Here is a 17,698-nt window from a genome sequence, read left to right on the forward strand (position 1 = left end):
CTGTATTCCTATGGGGATGAAAATAAAGTTGTGTATGGCCATGTACACACATGCAGCCAGGTATTCTAGAAATTCCAAGTACTGTTGTTGCTGCTGCAGCTTTTGTGGAGCGTGTTTTTGACTGCCAGGCCTTCTGGAAGTATGAGAAGGCAGGAGGAGGGTGCTAACATTCACTCAAAGTCCTGTTGGTGCCAGAGTGATTGCATAATGGTTAGGGCATTTACCTTGCAGATGGCCCACCCAGGTTCAATACCCAGCATCCCATATGATCCCCCAAGCCAGCCAGGAGTGATTTTTTTGAGTACAGAGCTAGGAGTAACCCCTAAATGCCTCTGGGTATGACCACAAAACAAACAACAAAGAAACTAACAAAACAGTTCTGGTGATGTCAGACCAAATACCATCATACCTGGAGTTTTAGCCAGATTGGGGTCACTGCAGAGAACCATACAGAAGTAGTGAAGCCGGACCATTAGTGAAGCAGTGATTGTAAATGATGGGTGCAGCTGGCATAGCTTCAACAGGGCAGGGACTTAGTTCTGCCTCTCCTTCCAAGATTGCCAGCTGTCAGATTCATGGTTGATATACCCATGATTTTCTAAGACTTCATTAACATCTCTATTGAGTCTATTGCTATTGAGTCTGTTTTTTATTTTAATTAAAAATGCTTGCAAGGTAAGTACCATACCCACTGTTACATCTCTCTGGTTCCATGGAATGATTTCTTTTTCCAATTTTTTGCAGGGATAAAAGTCTATTCAATAGTGCTCAAGAGGGGCCAGAATGGTGGTGCAGTATAAAGCATTTACCTTGCATGCAGTTGACCTAGGATGGACTGTGGTTCCATCCCTGGCATCTCATATGGTCCCCCAAGCCAGGAGCTATTTCTGAATATATAGCCAGGAGTAGCCCCTGAGCATAACCGGGTGTGGACCAAAAACCAAAAACCAAAAAAAAAAAAAAAATAGTACTCAAGAGTCATTGAGATACTTGGTCCAGCAGAGAAAGAATTTGGCAATGCTCAACACCCATTCATGATAAAAACTCTAATAAGATGGGAGTTGAAGGAACTTTCCTCAATATTGTCAAGCCATTTATTACAAAAGTATTGCAAACATTATGCTCAATGGGGAAAACCTAAAAGCTTTTCCACTAAAATCCAGCAGAACGAAAGGTTGCTTTCCCTGCCACTTTTATTCAATATATTACTGGAAGTACTTGCCATAGCAATTAGGTAAGAAAGAGACATTAAAAGCATCTATAGAGGAAAGAAAAAAGTAAAGTTCTCATTGTTTGCAGATGACATGATAGATACTGTATATAGAAAATCCTAAAAACTCCACCAAAAAAGCTTCTAGAAAAAAAATAGACTTGTAAAGTAAAGTGACTGCTATAAAGTTAATACACAAAAATCCATGGCTTTTCTATACATGAATAATTAAAGAGAAAAAAAATATTAAAAAAAAAAACAGGCCTAGGCTCGGAGAGATAGCACAGCAGCTTTTGCCTTGCAAGCAGCCGATCCAGGACCAAAGGTGGTTGGTTCGAATCCCAGTGTCCCATATGGTCCCCCGTGCCTAGATGCAGAAGGACAGCGGTTCAAATCCCGGCATCCCTTATGGTCCCCCGTGCCTGCCAGGAGCGATTTCTGAAAGTGGATCCAGGAATAACCCCTGAGCGCTGCCGGTGTGACCCAAAAACCAACCAACCAACCAACCAACCAAACAAACAAACAAACAAACAAACAGGCCTATTCACAATTGTGCCTCAGAAAATCAAGTACCTTGGAGTCAATTAAAGAGGTGAAAGAGCTATATAAATAAAACTATAAAACATTACTTGAAGAAATAAAAGAGAACCCAAGGAAATGAAGACATATATACCTTGCTCATGGATTGGCAGGATTAACATAATTAAAATGTCAATACTTCTTAAATCATTGTACAGACTTAATGCAATCCCTATAAAATTTTTCATGACATTTTTCAAAGAAGTACCGGAGAGATAGCACAGCGGTGTTTGCCTTGCAAGCAGCTGATCCAAGACCAAAAGTGGTTGGTTCAAATCCTGGTATCCCATATGGTCCACCGTGCCTGCCAGGAGCTATTTCTGAGCAGACAGCCAGGAGTAACCCCTGAGCACCGCTGGGCGTGGCCCAAAAACCAAAAAAAAAAAAAAAAAAAAACAGACATTTTTCAAAGAAGTGGATCAGACAATCTTGAAATTATATGTAGAAATAAATATTCACAAATAGCTAAAGCAAATTCTTGACAAAAATGAAGATAGGAAGACTCACTTTCCCTAACTTTAAGCTGTACTATAAAGCAGTAGTCGTTAAAACAGAATGGTATTGGAATAAAGACAGAGCCTTAGATCAATGAAATAGACTTGAAAATCTGGAGAGCAACTGACAGGTTTATGAATAATTGATTTTTGACAAGGAGCAAGAAACACAAAGTGGAATAAGAAAAGCCTCTTCAACAAGTGGTGGGAAAACTACATGCAAAAAAAAGTTTAACTACATGAAAATAAAGTTTAGACCTCTTCTTAATACTATGCACAAAGTCAAAACGAATGGATTAAAGACCTTGACATCAGACTGAAACCATAGGCACATAGAGGAAAATGTAGGCAGAACACTTTATAACATTGAAGTTAAAGGCATCTTCAAGGATGAAACACCACTGGCCAAATGAATAGAAGCAAAGATAAACAAATGGGACTACATCAAACTCAAAAGCTTCTGTACCTCAAAGAAAATAGTAAATATGATACAAAGGGTACCCACAAAATAGGAGAAACTATTCACCCAATACCGTCAGATAAGGGGTTAATTTCTGAAATATACAAGGCTCTGATTGAACTTTACAAGAAAAAATAATCTAACCCATCAAATAATTGGAAGAAAAAAAGAACAGACATTTCCTCAAAGAAGAAATACAGGTAGCCAAAAGACACATAAAAAAATGCTCTTCATTACTAATCATCAGAGAGATGAAAATCAAAACAGCAATGAGGTATCATCTAACACCACAGAGACTAACACATAGCACATAAAACAAGAACTACCAATACTACCACTACTGGTGAGAATGCAGATTGGTCCAGTCTTTTTGGAAAACAATATGACATTCCTCAAAAAGCTAGAAATTGAGCATCATTATGACCCAGCAATACCATTCCTAGGGATATACCTCAAGAACACGAAAACACAATACAAAAATGCCCTCTGCATGCCTATGTTCAATGTAGCATTATTTACAACAGCCAGATTCTAGAACAAACATTCAGGTACCCAACAACAGATGAGTGGCTAAAGAAACTGTGGTACATCTGAACAATGTAATATTATGCAACTATTGGTAAAAATTAAATCATAAAATTTGCTTATACATGGATGGACATGGAGACAGATTATGCTGAATGAAAGGGATAGACAGAATTATCTCACTCATTTGTGGGATATAAGAAAAACAAGGGAAATGCAAGTGATATAATGTTTGCATTACAAATTATAATTATAAATATAAAAATGAAAAAAAAAAGAAAAACAAGGGATAGTATGGTAATAATACCTAGAGACAATAGAGTCAAAGGTCAGGAAGTCCAGCCCAGGGTAAAAATCTCACCACAAAGAGCAGTGAATGTAGCTAGAATAGAAAAGAGTCTACTAGGACAATGATAGTTGGAACTGATCACTCTGGTCAAGACCTTGGCACTGAAAGTGGAGAAGCTAACAGGCAAGGCTTCATTAATGAAACCCCCATTAACAATAGTGCAAACCACAATATCAAAAAGGAAAGAAAGAAAAGATAGAGAAAGAGTGAGAGAAAGAGAGAGAAGCAATGTGTCTGCCCTAGAGCAGGGTAGGTGAGGGGATGGGGTGGGAGAGAAAAATGGTTTACATTGTATGACTTAAACCCAACAATGAACATTTTATTTATTTATTTGGTTTTGGGCCACACCTGGTGATGCTCAGAGGTATGCACTCAGAAATAGCTCCTGACTCGGGGACCATATGGGACGCTGGGGGATCGAACTGCAGTTTGTCCTGAGTCAGCTGCATGAAAGGCAAACGGCCTACCATCCATCACTTTGGCCCTATAATGAACAATTTTGTAAGCACAGTGCTTAAATAAAGGAATTTATAACAACAACAACAACAACAACAATAATAATAATAATAATAATAATAATAATAATAATAATAATAATATAATACAAATACTTGGTCCAGAGATGCAGAGTTCAGGCAGCAATTTGGGGTAGAGAGCTTTCAAAGCTGGCTACACCGACTGTACTCAGGAGCCTGTGCAGTACCAGAAGTTGATCTGGATGAACCTAGTAAAAGCGAATATGTGCTGCAGCCCTTTGAACTACCTCTCTGGGGGTCAAAGATTGTCAATCATGAATCATGTCCTGCTCTCTTTGGGGACGTGCAAGCCACCTGGTAATCTGGTTTAGTGGGACTCTAAGGAGCTTAGATTCTGGGGCCAGAGTGATAGCACAGTGGAAGGGCAGTTGCTTTGCACTTGGCTAACACGAGAAGGTCCTATTCCCAACATCCCATATGGTCCCGAGCCTGTCAGGATTGATTTGTGAGTGCAGAGCCAGGAGTAACCTCTGAGCACTTCCAGGTGGGGGCCAAAAACATAAACAGAATAAAAAAAAAAAAGATTCTGCTTTGTCATAAAGCTCTTAAATGATACCTGAGTTTAGGGTGCAAAATCCAGCATCTGAGTCACAAGAATTGGCAAACCAGAACCCTCTGGACCAATCCCAGCCTCAAACTTGTTTCTGTGAAGCACAGAAGCTAAGAATGATTTTGGCATTTCTAAATGGTTGGAATAAGATCAAAAGAAGAGTGGCATTTCATGATTCATGAACAAGATATGAAATTCAAATTTTGCTGTCCATAAATGAAATGTGCTGGAGTATAGCCATGCCCTTCATTTACACACTGTCTCTGCCTACTTTCATGTCACCATGATAAAATAAAGTTGTTGAGAAAGAAATTCTAAGAGCCACAGAACCTACAGTATTCACTCTCCAACCTTGAGAGAAAAGCTGATCCTTCTTTCAGGTTGTTCAGAGCTCATGGCTTCTGCGCATCCTGCTCGGCCTTTCCTCTGCCTTCTTCATGGCTCCATGAATCTTGGACATTTGCTTCATATCACTGAGCTTTGGTTTCCCTTTGTCACATGGAACCTATCTTGTGATGCTTTGAATTTGACTTTTTGTTTGTTTGCTTTGGGTCATTACCAGCAATGCTCAGGAGCCCCTTCTGGCTCTGCACTCAGGCATCACTCTGGCCAGCTGGGGCTACTATGTGGGGTGCCAGAAACTGAACCTGGGTTAGCCCCATGAAAAGCAAATACACTATATTATTGCTCCAGCCCCTGTACTTGTCTTGCTGTGTTTTCACCTTTGATTGGAATGTGCCACTGGAGCTACTTTGAGACCTTGAGAAAAGCTTCTGTGGAAGTAAATGACTTGGAGGTTGCAAAGTGCCATAGCAACCATGTGAAAACAATATGGTATCAGGCCTGAGAGATAGTATAGGGTACTTGCTTAGCATGTACTCCAACCCCAGTTTTGTCCCCAGCATTGCATATGCTCCTTTGAGCACCTCTGGGTTACTCCAGAACTAGGCTCTGAGCACTACTGAGTGTGACTTCCAAATCCCTCAACTTTCCAAAGAAAATAATGTGTCAGATATGCTGTCTACACTTTTTCCTTAATAGCTCTGGAGTTTATCTTTCCTGTTTTAATTTAAGGCACTGTAATAGACTTGAGTCCAAGTGGCTTTTAAGCCACAGGAAATGAGTTATCACACTTCTGATGCCTTGAAGTCCAAGCTCAAGACACTGGCAGATTCAGTGTCAGATTCATCCTGATGTCTAGGTGGCTGCTTTCTTATTGTGTGGGATGAAAGGATTAAGCCCTGAGGTCTTTTCTATAAGGGCATGAATACTATTCATTAGGGTCTGTCCTGAGGATCTAGGCATCTCCCAAATTTCCACCTCTAAATGCTATCACACTGGGGTTTGGGTTTATGGAGGGGATGGCATGAAGAGGGTGGGAGGATCATGTTTTACCACATCCAGTACTGCTCAGGGGCTATTTCTTTCTCTGTTATTAGGAATAATCAGACGAGAATCTGTGGTCTTTGGTGGTGTTCAGGGGCTCATATGCAGAGCCAAGGATCAAACCAGGGTCAGCTGCATGCAAGGCAAGCATCCTACCTTTTTTCTCTATCTCTCTGGCCATTGGAAATTAACTTTCAACATATACATTTTAGAGGAATAGACATTTGATCTTTAGCCATTGTCCAGCCATGGCAGTAGGCCCCAATCTACCTCTTACCTGGTACACTGGTTACCAATATATTACCTACCCCAAACCATGCTTTCTCTGGGGTTATGATACTAGAACTGAGCCTGATGACTAGCTCTCCTTTGCAGTTGGTTTCCTGGAGTTAAGTTTTGCCTACAAACAGCGTGGGTCGGGCTGGAGAGATAGTATAGCAGATAGAGCTCTTGCCTTGCATGTGGCTGACCTGAGTTCTAACACTGGCATCCAATATGGTCCCCTGAGAATGCCCTGAGAATGCCAATCACTTCCCTTGAAGTGATGCCAAGTTGTAGAACAACTATTAAGCCCTGAGCACTGCTGATTGTGGCCCAAAACCTATAAACAAATAAAACGGGTCAGTTAGGGAGGAGACCAACCCCAGAACAAGTGATTGCCTTTCCGCTTTTGAAGTGCTGTGATTAGGCCCAGGAAGTTTATCTATCCCATTTAGTCACCCTGGGAGCATTCACCTCAGCAGCGCTGAGGAACTGAGGCTCTAACCTGTCATTTCCAGAAAGGTTTCCACTGGGAGAACTCCTTTGTACTAACTCCAGCCCTCCTGGGGGTCCTGAGAATGTTTTCTACCAGCTGGAAGACTAATCCCTGGCACCAGCATTAGCCCTGAACCCAGGACATGTTGCTCTTCAATCTGAGGCCTACAGCATCTGCTGGCAGTCTAGTATTCACCCAAAAAAGATTTAAATCTCAGCATTGGTAAGAGGGAGAGAAAGAGGGAAGTGAAGAGGGGCTCTTTGAGGCTTAAATTTTTTTGTTTGTTTTTTTGGGTCATACCCGATGGCATTCAGGGGTTACTCCTGTCTCTGCACTCAGAAATCGTCCCTGGCAGGCACTGGGGACTATATGGGATGTCAGGATTTGAACCACAGTCCATCTTGAGTCGGCTGTGTGTAAGGCAAATGCCCTACCACTATATATAGCTGTGCTATATCTCTGGCCTTCATTTTTTTTTTAAAGTGAAGCAGAATCGTTTTTTGAAAGAAATATGAGGGGAGAGAAAGAGAGAGAGATAATGTGTTCAAGAGACAACACAGGCTTCTCCAGTGTGGAAGAAAGCCTGAAGTTCCAGTCTTTCCATTTTATCTTTCAACTTTTGAGGCTGTAGCTTCTCTTTGTGGGTTCCTAAAACTCTCTTTAACTTTTTAAAATTATTGATCACATTTTAGCTCTTTAAAAGTCCTTTTTAGGGGCCAGAGTGAAAGTATAACAGATAAGGTATTTGTCTAGGGCAGTGGTTGGCAACCTGTGGCTCTTTACACTTTTTTTTTTTGGTTTTTGGGCCACACCCGGCGGTGCTCAGGGGTTACTCCTGGCTGTCTGCTCAAAAATAGCTCCTGGCAGGCATGGGGGATCTTCTGTGTGCCAGGCGGCTGCTCCAGCCTCTGTCAGTGCGCTCCTTCTGTGCAGCCCCCTGCGGCTGACTCCAAGAGTGTAAGATGATACCTAGTATCAACCCTAAACAAATGTGTTCCCCCAATGTCATCTTTTCTTAAACCTCTTCCTTTGATATGTAAAAGTCCACTGAATATGTACTTTTGTCTCTCTCTCTTGACCTGAAGCCTCCTGGTATTGGGAATTGGTTTTAACAAAGAAAGAGGTGTTCTAGCTTTTTGGGCTCCGGGCAGAGAGTACAAGGTAAAAGGCCATGGACTCCATGATTATCCTTTTCTGGATAGTTTGGTTTATTATTTCTTTCCTGCTACCCTGCTTCTTCAGACCAGGTTGGGTGGGGTTTAGAAATATGGTGCCTGGAGTGATCTTAAAACACATATTTTATTTTGCACAAGAGTGGGTGTCTTCCATGAAGGGATTCTCAACCCAGAGTTTCTTTTTCGTGGATTCTCATGTTCAGAGTAGTCATGATTAAAGTTGTGAGCTAATGCCCTTAAATGCTGTTTTTTATATTGATTATGACTTTCTGCATAATATAAGTGACAATCAGAAATTTTTGCAAGAGTGGAAACATTTCAATATCTCCTCAGACACAGCTATCCCAGAATCAGATTTTTTTTGAACACGTCCATCTTATGTCTCACTGTAAAACTACTTGTGAAACTCCCCTGCAGAGAAATATTAAATCCATAGAGAAAATGAACAATGTCTGCCAAATACACAAGCTTAGCTCCCCATTCCTTGTCCAACTGGGGCTGTACAAAGTCAGAGTTCTGCTCTCACAGGAACTGCACTACTTCTTCCCTCTTGCCAACAAGGCAGAGAGCACCCTTCCCCTGAACAGCCACTTCACTTCTTCATGGAAAAGATGCTAGTAGTGGGCATCCATACTCTCACCCAGGGTGGTGAATAGCCTGGATTTGACCACAATTGTGAATTTTACAAATTATCTTTACTGTGTCATCTGTCACAGAGTTTAGTTCAGCAGGGAGTTTTTTTGAATCCAGTCTATCATGTAATGAGCGGATACAATGTATGGGTGTGCAACTTCTGTTTCTTATGACTACACAAAAACACTGAGCCATGCACAGTGCATCATCTGTACATACATCAACACATCAGATTTTTATTCTGAGTGAAATGAGTCAGAAGGAGAGGTGTAGACACAGAATAATCATTTGAGTCATATAAGAATAATAAATGGCAATATGGTAATAATATCTAGAGAAAATAGGAATGAGGGACAGGAGGACTAGTTCATGATAGGAAGCTTGCCATAAAAAGTGGTGAGTTCAGTTAGAATAGAGAAAGGTACATTATGATATTGATAGTTGGAACATATCACTCTGGACAAGAACTGGATGCTGAAAATGGATAAGTGACATGCATGGTACCCTTTAATTAACAATATTGCAATCCATGGTGTCATAAAGGAAATTTTGCAGACCTCAGTGTCATAAAGGAAAAGAAAGATAGAGAGAAAAAAGCAAAATGCCTGCCCCTGACATAGGCAGAGGAGAGTGAAGGGGAAGGAAACAAGGGACATTGGTGGTGGGGAAAGTGTACTGGTGAAGGGTGGTGTACATTCTATGATTGAAACTCAAGTATGAATAATTTTGTAATAAATATGCTTAAATAAAAATTACTTTAAAAATGTTTCAGGCACTCTATCATAACTCCTTTATGATATATCATATGGCTTTAACAAAGTGCCGTTTTTGTTTTTGTGTGTATTTTAGTTTGGTTTCTTGCAGCACACACTAAAGTGTCAATAGATTTTTTTTTTTTTTTTTGGTTTTTGGGCCACACCCGGCGGTGCTCAGGGGTTACTCCTGGCTGCCTGCTCAGAAATAGCTCCTGGCAGGCACGGGGGACCATATGGGACACCGGGATTCAAACCAGCCACCTTTGGTCCTGGATCGGCTGCTTGCAAGGCAAACAGCGCTGTGCTATCTCTCCGGGCCTGTCAATAGATTTTTTTTCCTTTCAGTGAAATCACTACTTTTCTCTGGAACACTGTCCTTGCTTTTAAAGATTGTTAAAAGGTTTTTCTATTTTATTTGTTTCATATCCATATTGTAGGGCTTCAATTTTTCAGCACATTTTGGTTATCAAGAGGAAACATTTTGAAACGTTTTGCTTCCTTATTATCAGAAATCAAAGCATTTTCCTCGAGAAGGGTGTTCACTATCCAGAATTAACAAACGATCAGTGGATTCAAAAACTGTATTTCATGGTGGATGTTACTTCACATCTAAATCAACTTAATCGTAAACTACAAGGGAAAGAAAACAAAATTTTTTCTATGTTAGAAGAAGTTATTTCGTTTGAAAACAAGTTATTTGTTTTTGCTCAAGATTTTGACAGAGAAACTTTGATTCACCTTCCAAGCCTGTTGAAACATTGCCAAGAAAATAATTCTGATATTGACATTACCTATTTTAAAATAGCACTTTTAAATATGAGGGAACCTTTTCTCAAGAGGTTTCAGGATTTCAGAAACAGCAAAGCAACGTTGGCCTTTGTCAAAAACTGTAACGGAATTAAAATTTTCTCCCTTTAATATAGACATTGGCAACTTTGAAATGCAATTGCTGGATTTAAAAACAAAGAACTGTGGAGCTCAAAATTTGAATGTCTTTGTGCTAACTTAGAAAGACTGGAGAAACACAAATGTGAACTTAGTTCACAGCACAAGTGGTCTGCTTTGAAAGACCTGGAGAAAGAAGATATATTGATTTTTAACACCAGGAATAGTATTCCTGACTCATATAATCAACTAAAAAAGCTAGTGTTTGCTGTTTTTTCCTTGTTCGGGTCTACATATTTATGCGAACAATCATTTTCAAGCATGAATCTTATCAAGAGTAAATTGAGAAATTGTCTCATCGATGAGAATCTGGAATCATGCTTAAAATTAAAAACAACATAAAAACCTGACTTACTCAAACTATCCAAGAAATGCAAGGCCAATGTTCACATTAGTGTTTGTGACTTTGTCAGTCATTGTCAGGATGTGATTTTCTCTACAATGTAAGGCAAATTTTATATAATTTAACGTTATCGATAAATAATATCATTCTAAAGTTTTTATTTTATTAGTTGTGTTATTTGTATCCTCCCAACCTATGTGGATACTTGCAAGCAGAATATTCTCAATAAAAACTTATTGAAACTAAAACAGTGTACCATCCTATGTATTTTCGGTTTTAAAAATGTGGCTCTAGGGGCCGGAGAGATAGCATGGAGGTAAGGCCTCTCATGCAGAAGGTCGGTGGCTTGAACCCCAGCATCCCATATGGTCCCCTGAGCCTGCAGGAGTGATTTCTGAGCATAGAGCCAGGAGTAACCCTTGAACATTGCCAAAAAAACAAAACCAAAAAAATAAAAAAATGTGGTTCTCAAAATAAATTTCAATCGTGGTTTTGGTGAGATTTGGCTCAGTTGAAAAAAAAAAAAGGTTGCCCACCACTGCCTTAGCACAAAGCCAGGAGTAGTAACACTTGAGCATCACCAGGTGTGGCCTGAAAATAAAAGCCCTGAACAGAAAGCAGGATCCCTGGTGAGAACATGTGAAAGCACTGTGGTGACCCCACACACACAAGTCCCATTACCACAGCACATGCATCTTATCTAAGAGTGTGAATCCCAGTGAATACATGTGCAAGCACAACAAAAGGAGCATTACCCTTGCTGTTCACCAGGACCAAGCATGTGTGTGACCTCTGCAACCTAAATGTGACTTCCAGTTGGCAGCACAGCCAGAAGTGTGCATGCACCACGTGCAGATGTGTCTGTATCCATAATCATTGCATCAACAGCAGTGAAGGAATTAAGGTAGAGGGAAAAATAAGTAGATCCATAACATTAAGAGAACAGTTCAGGGGCCCGGAGAGATAGCACAGCGGCGTTTGCCTTGCAAATCCAGGACCAAAGTTGGTTGGTTCGAATCCCGGTGTTCCATACGGTCCCCCATGCCTGCCAGGAGCTATTTCTGAGCAGACAGCCAGGAGTAACCCCTGAGCAACACCGGGTGTGGCCCAAAAACCAAAAAAAAAAAAAAAAAAAAAAAAAAAAGAAAAGAGAGAACAGTTCAGTGCTAGAGTGATAGTGCAGAAAGTTAGGGCAATTGCCTTGCATGCTGTTGACCTGGATTCAATTCCTGGAATTTCATATGGTTACCAAACAACACCAGGAGTGAATCCCTGAGTGTACAGTAAGTGATATGCCCTGAGCACCACTAGGAGTGGCCCCCAAAACAAAAACAATCAGATAAAAGGATTTTTTAATAATATCTTTATTTAAGTACCATGATTACAAATATTTGAGTTGGGTTTCAGTTATAATGTCTTTGAGAAAGGCATTCTATTTCTCTCACTCTCTACTATTGTCATGATACTTGTCAGTGTAGGTATTTTTCTAACTCACCACTCTTTGTGATAAGCTTCATATCATGAGCCAGTCCTTCCAGCCCTTATCTTTATTATCTCTGGGTATTATTACAGGACTGTCTTTATTTTTTTTAAATCCCACAGATAAGTGAGACTATTTTGTGTCTATCTCTCTCCCTCTGACTTATTTCATTCAGCATAATAGTTTCTATATCCATCATATATAGGAAAATTTTATGACTTCATTTTTTTTTCCTGATGGCTGTGTAGTTTACATTGTGTATATGTACAGTTTCTTTAGGCATTCATCTGTTGAAGGGCATCTTGGTTGTTTCCAGAATCTGGCTATTATAAATAGTGCTGTGATGAATAGAGGTGTGAGGAAGGGATTTATGTATTGTGTTTTTGTGTTCCTAGGGTACATACTTAAAAGTGATATAGTTGGATCATATGGGAGCTCAATTTCCAGTTTTTTGAGAAACCTCCATATTGTTTTTTATAAAGGCTGAAATAGTCAGCATTCCTACCAGCAGTGAATGAGAGTACCTTACTCCCCACATCCCCGCCAGTACTGGTTCTTCTTTTTCTTTGTGATGTGTACCAGTCTCTGTGGTGTGACAGGGTACCTCATTGTTGTTCTGATGTGCAACTCCCTTATGATTAGTGATGTGGAGCATTTTTTTTTCATGTGACTTTTGGCCATTTGTATTTCTTCTTCTAGGAAAAAAAGAATGGAAAGAGAAAACTTGGAAGAACTGGGCTAAGGAGATACCGCAAAGGGCTGAGTACATGCTTAGGACGTTTTGATTTCTGGCACCACATGGTCCCTAATAGCCCTGAGAGCAACTCCCTGAGCACCAACCTGCACTGCTGGTTATAGCCACAAACAATGAGCAAAAAAAAAAAAAAAAGGCAAAAAGAAAAACAAAATTGCTCAGGAAGATAGCACAGTACACTTAGAGCAGCAGTTTACTGCTGAAGTGGAGGTAGAATTGGGGCAAACCAGCTTTATTAGCATGTTTTTATTATTTGTTCGGTGCATCCATGCATTCCTTGGGTTGTTGCAGTGAAATGAAAATGACTATTTTTGCTCTGTGCAGAAGCTCTTTCCTGAGCTCCAGCCAGCGGCTGTGGGGAAATCAATCACCGTGAATCACATTCTATATGTGAGTTTATTTGCACAGCACACATTTCCAGGGAGTCGATACCTCTAAGTCTTTTTGGTTGGGTTCCAATTAAAAATGTGCTGTGTCCTCATAAATGTGCTCATTCTTGCCAGACTTAGTCTTCTGACACTAGCTTTGGAAAATAGAGTCACTGTATACCTTACACCAATTGACGTTTCTAAGCAACCACACATCTAGGATTTGTCAAATATACCAAAATATACTCTGAAAGTCTTTGTATTCCCCTCCTGGGGCTTCAGTAAAGTACCACTTCTGCCCCTCTGCCCTATATAAATTCTGATAATTTCAGAGCATGAGGGTGCTCCAGCTGAGGATGCTCCAACCAAGGGTTCCATCGCGGCTCCAAATGGCATCCTGATAGCCGATTGAAAGTGGCAGGCAGAGATCACGGCTCTGCAGGCTCACCAGGCTGACTGCCGGCACTCATGCTTCTTCTTAGACTCAGTGCCGAAACCAGGGCTGCTGCCAGCTGCCCTTCGCTCCTTCATGGGTCACTGGCTGCATGTAAAGCAATGAGACATGTGTGAAATCAGCAGTATCTGGCTAAGCTCATTCCACTTTGGGCAGAGACTGTGACACAGTTCTCCACAACAAGGTGAGGCCTTCGTCTAGGAAGTTGTCCTGCAGGAAAAGGATGTATTACTGATAGGATCACAGATCCTGTTGGGTGTGATGAGAATTCAGGGAAAATATGAGGTCTCAAGAATGGCCTGGGAATGGCCAAGAGAAAGACCAGATGAGAGGAGACAAAAATTCAACTCAAGGGGCTGGAGAGATAGCACAGCGGTAGGGCATTTGCCTTGCAAGCGGCCTACCCAGGACCAATGGTGGTTCGAATCCCGGCATCCCATATAGTCCCCTATGCCTGTCTGGAGTGATTTCTGAGCAGAGAGCTAGGAGTAACCCCTGCGTGCAGCTGGGTGGCCCAAAAACCAAAAACAATTTTTTTCAACTCAATACCATAATGAGATACCACTTCACAGCCCTTTGGACAAGAATTATAAGCCAGAGAAAGGAAAACAAACAAGCAAATTTTCACAAAGTTGGCAAGGACCGGAAGCAATATAAAATGGTCCAACTTCCATGCAAAACAGTATGAGGTCCTTTGATAAACTATGAATAGGATTCATCAATTTCATTTCTACATCAGTAGCTGAAAGAGTTAAAAACAGACACTCAGACAAATATTTGTACATCCGTGTCCATAGTGATGGCTAAATGGTAAAAGCAAGGGGCCAAAGAGATGGTGCAGGGGGTAGGGTTCTTGTCCTTCATGCTGCTTACATAGGTTCAATTTCCAGCATTCTAACATGGTCCCCTGATCACCAGGATTGATTCCTGAGTGCAGAGCCAGAACAGTAATCCTTGAGTATAACCAGGAATGGCCCAAAAAAGCTTTCCCAAAATAAAAAGTAAAATCACCCATTTTATGTTTATATGTTGATTGTAAAAATTTTCCCTTCCCTATTTATCTATTTTGGTTTTGGCAAACCACACCTGGCATTACTCCTGGTTAGAAGGTCAGGGTTCAGGGCCCGAAGAGATAGCACAGCGGTGTTTGCCTTGCAAGCAGCCGATCCAGGACCAAAGGTGGTTGGTTCGAATCCCGGTGTCCCATATGGACCCCGTGCCTGCCAGGAGCTATTTCTGAGTAGACAGCCAGGAGTAACCCGTGAGCATCGCTGGGTGTGGCCCAAAAACCAAAAAAAAGAAGGTCAGGGTTCAATCTCACAGCATTTGGGAACAATGTGATTCCTGGGATCAAACCTGGGACCAAACTTGGGACTCCTGACAGGCAAAGCACCTGTGTCAACCTCCTGAACCATTTCTTTAGCCCCTTCTCACTCTGTGTTTTTGTTGTTAGGACCAAAGGCTGCATCTATGTGCACACAAGCTTGTCCACAGGTGTTTGCACACATTTTGCATGTTTTGGGGTACATGTTTTCAGGCACATGTTATAGGTTGCATGTTTTGAGCTTATGCTTTGAGCTGCATGTTTTGGGGTGACACCAGGATCACAAACAGTAGTGCTGCTCAGTCTGTGGTTAGCCCATATACAGTGCTGCTGAGGATCTTGGCCTCTTAAGACTGGAGCTTGTGAATTTTCTTGCTATAATAAAGAGGGAAAAAGAAGAGGAGTGATACACCAGAGCAGAGCAGAACAGGTCACTGTAGTGGCAAAGATGAGAAAGGAAAAACTGTAGTCTTAAGGCCAGACAGATAGTACAGTGAGTAAGGCATTTGCTTTGGACTTTACTAAGTTAGGTAAAGTATCCCTGTACCTTAGTCTCCCAGGTATGGCTAGGAGTGATCCCTAAGTGCAGCCAGGAGTAACCCCTGGGCATCACTGGGTGTGGCCCAAAAAGCAAGAAAAAATAAAACTGGATTCTCTCTCACTTCTCCCCAAAGTGCCAGGCTTTGATCTGTTGCAGCCAGGTTTCTGCTCAAACAAATCCAGTTGAAAGGGGTCTCTCTCTCTCTCTCTCTCTCTCTCTCTCTCTCTCTCTCTCTCTCTCTCTCTCTCTCTCTCTCTCTCTCTCGACGAGCCAGCATCCCCACTAAGGCCGAATTATAAGGTACCAGTGCCAAAGACGTGTTGTCAAATACTTTAGCCCTAAGGAATCTGTGGATCACTATAGTTGTGATTCAGGGATGTACATTTTCCTATATTTTAAAACACTTTTTTTTTTTAGTTAAGCACCATGATTACATACATGATTGTAGTTGGGTTTCAGTCATTAACAAAAACACCCCCCTTCACCAGTACAACATTCCCACCACCAGTGTCCCCCATCTCCCTCCTTCCCCACTCCCTACCTGTAGAGACAGGCATTCTACTTCTCTCACTCACTACCATTGTCATGATAGTCGTTAGTGTGGTTATTTCTCTAACTGCACTCACCAATGGTGAGCTTCACATCGAGAGCTGGTCCTTTGAGCCCTCATCTCTGTTGTCTCTGGGCATTATTACAATGATGTCTTTTGTAAAACACATTTTTGAGGCTTGAGTGATGGCACAGCTGTAGGGCGTTTGGGTTACTCCTGACTTTGCACTCAGAAATTACTCCTGGCCTGGGGTTGGAGCAGTGGCTCTAGAGGTAAGGCATCTCACATTTTTCCATAAAACAAAGAGGAAAGGAATAAAGAAACTCTGGGGGCAAGAGGCTAAGTGATCTTGAATATATTGGTGGGGAAATAAATAAGGACAGAACTAAATATCCAAGACAAAGTCAGTGTAATAGAATTAAGGAACCTAAACTTTAACAATCTAATCATTGGCAGGTCAGGAGCAAAGGATGGTGGGATAGGATGCATTCTGAGTCTATTGGTGGAGGGAGGTTGACACTGACGGTGGGAAGGATCCTGACTCTTGTATATCTAAAATTCAACTATGAAGAACTCTATAGATTACAATTGTTTCAATAAAATAAAATAAAATAAATAAACTTAGATCAGTAAGAGCCAATGTTTGACAATTAGTATATCTCACAATGGTGTTACTAATGTCATTGTCTAAGGATCTACTGTGCTGATTAGTGCTAGTTGAGCATTGTATATTATATTGTTTAGGAGTTTTGTGCGTAGTGGTTTTCTATGCAACTTCCCCATCAGATTTGCTGTGATTCTGCTGGGCTGGCAGTGTTATGGAATTTGGAGGTTTTGAATAATAGTCCAGGAGTTACATAGATCTGGAACAATTTGGTGGCTTGTCAATTCGATAAGTTTCAGTTGTGGAACTGAGCTATTTCTGAGTCAGAGGGTATTGAGTATAAATTTGAACTGCTGTGGCTTCATGCAAAAAGGAGGAATCTGTTGATCCCCATTCTGAGAAGGCCCTAAAAGATGGGGAATCCAGTGTTCCATCTGGTCCTGAATCCAATCCAAGTCACCTGCGTGCAAGGCAAACATCCTACCCATTGTGCTATCGCTTTGGCCCCTTGACTTTTACTTGTATTTTTTTTTTTTTTGGTTTTTGGGCCACACCCGTTGACACTCAGGGGTTACTCCTGGCTATGCGCTCAGAAGTTGCTCCTGGCTTGGGGGACCATATGGGACACCGGGGGATCGAACCGCGGTCCATCCAAGGCTAGCGCAGGCAAGGCAGGCACCTTACTTCTTGCGCCACCGCCCGGCCCCTTTTACTTGTATTTTTAAAGGTTCAGTAGCAATTATATTTTTGACAATCATTGAATCACCAATTAACTCATTAATTGAAGGTTTAATAAGCTTTTCTTTTTAAGGATAAGAGTTAAAGAAGTACAGCAATAAGTGTTAGAGTGGCAATTGTTTGCATAGGCACAGCAAATTATGGGGGACATGGAAAGAAAAAGCCTTGGCCTAAATACAAGGAGACCT

The sequence above is a fragment of the Suncus etruscus genome, chromosome 1 (assembly GCF_024139225.1).
Source record: "Suncus etruscus isolate mSunEtr1 chromosome 1, mSunEtr1.pri.cur, whole genome shotgun sequence".
Taxonomy (NCBI): domain Eukaryota; kingdom Metazoa; phylum Chordata; class Mammalia; order Eulipotyphla; family Soricidae; genus Suncus; species Suncus etruscus.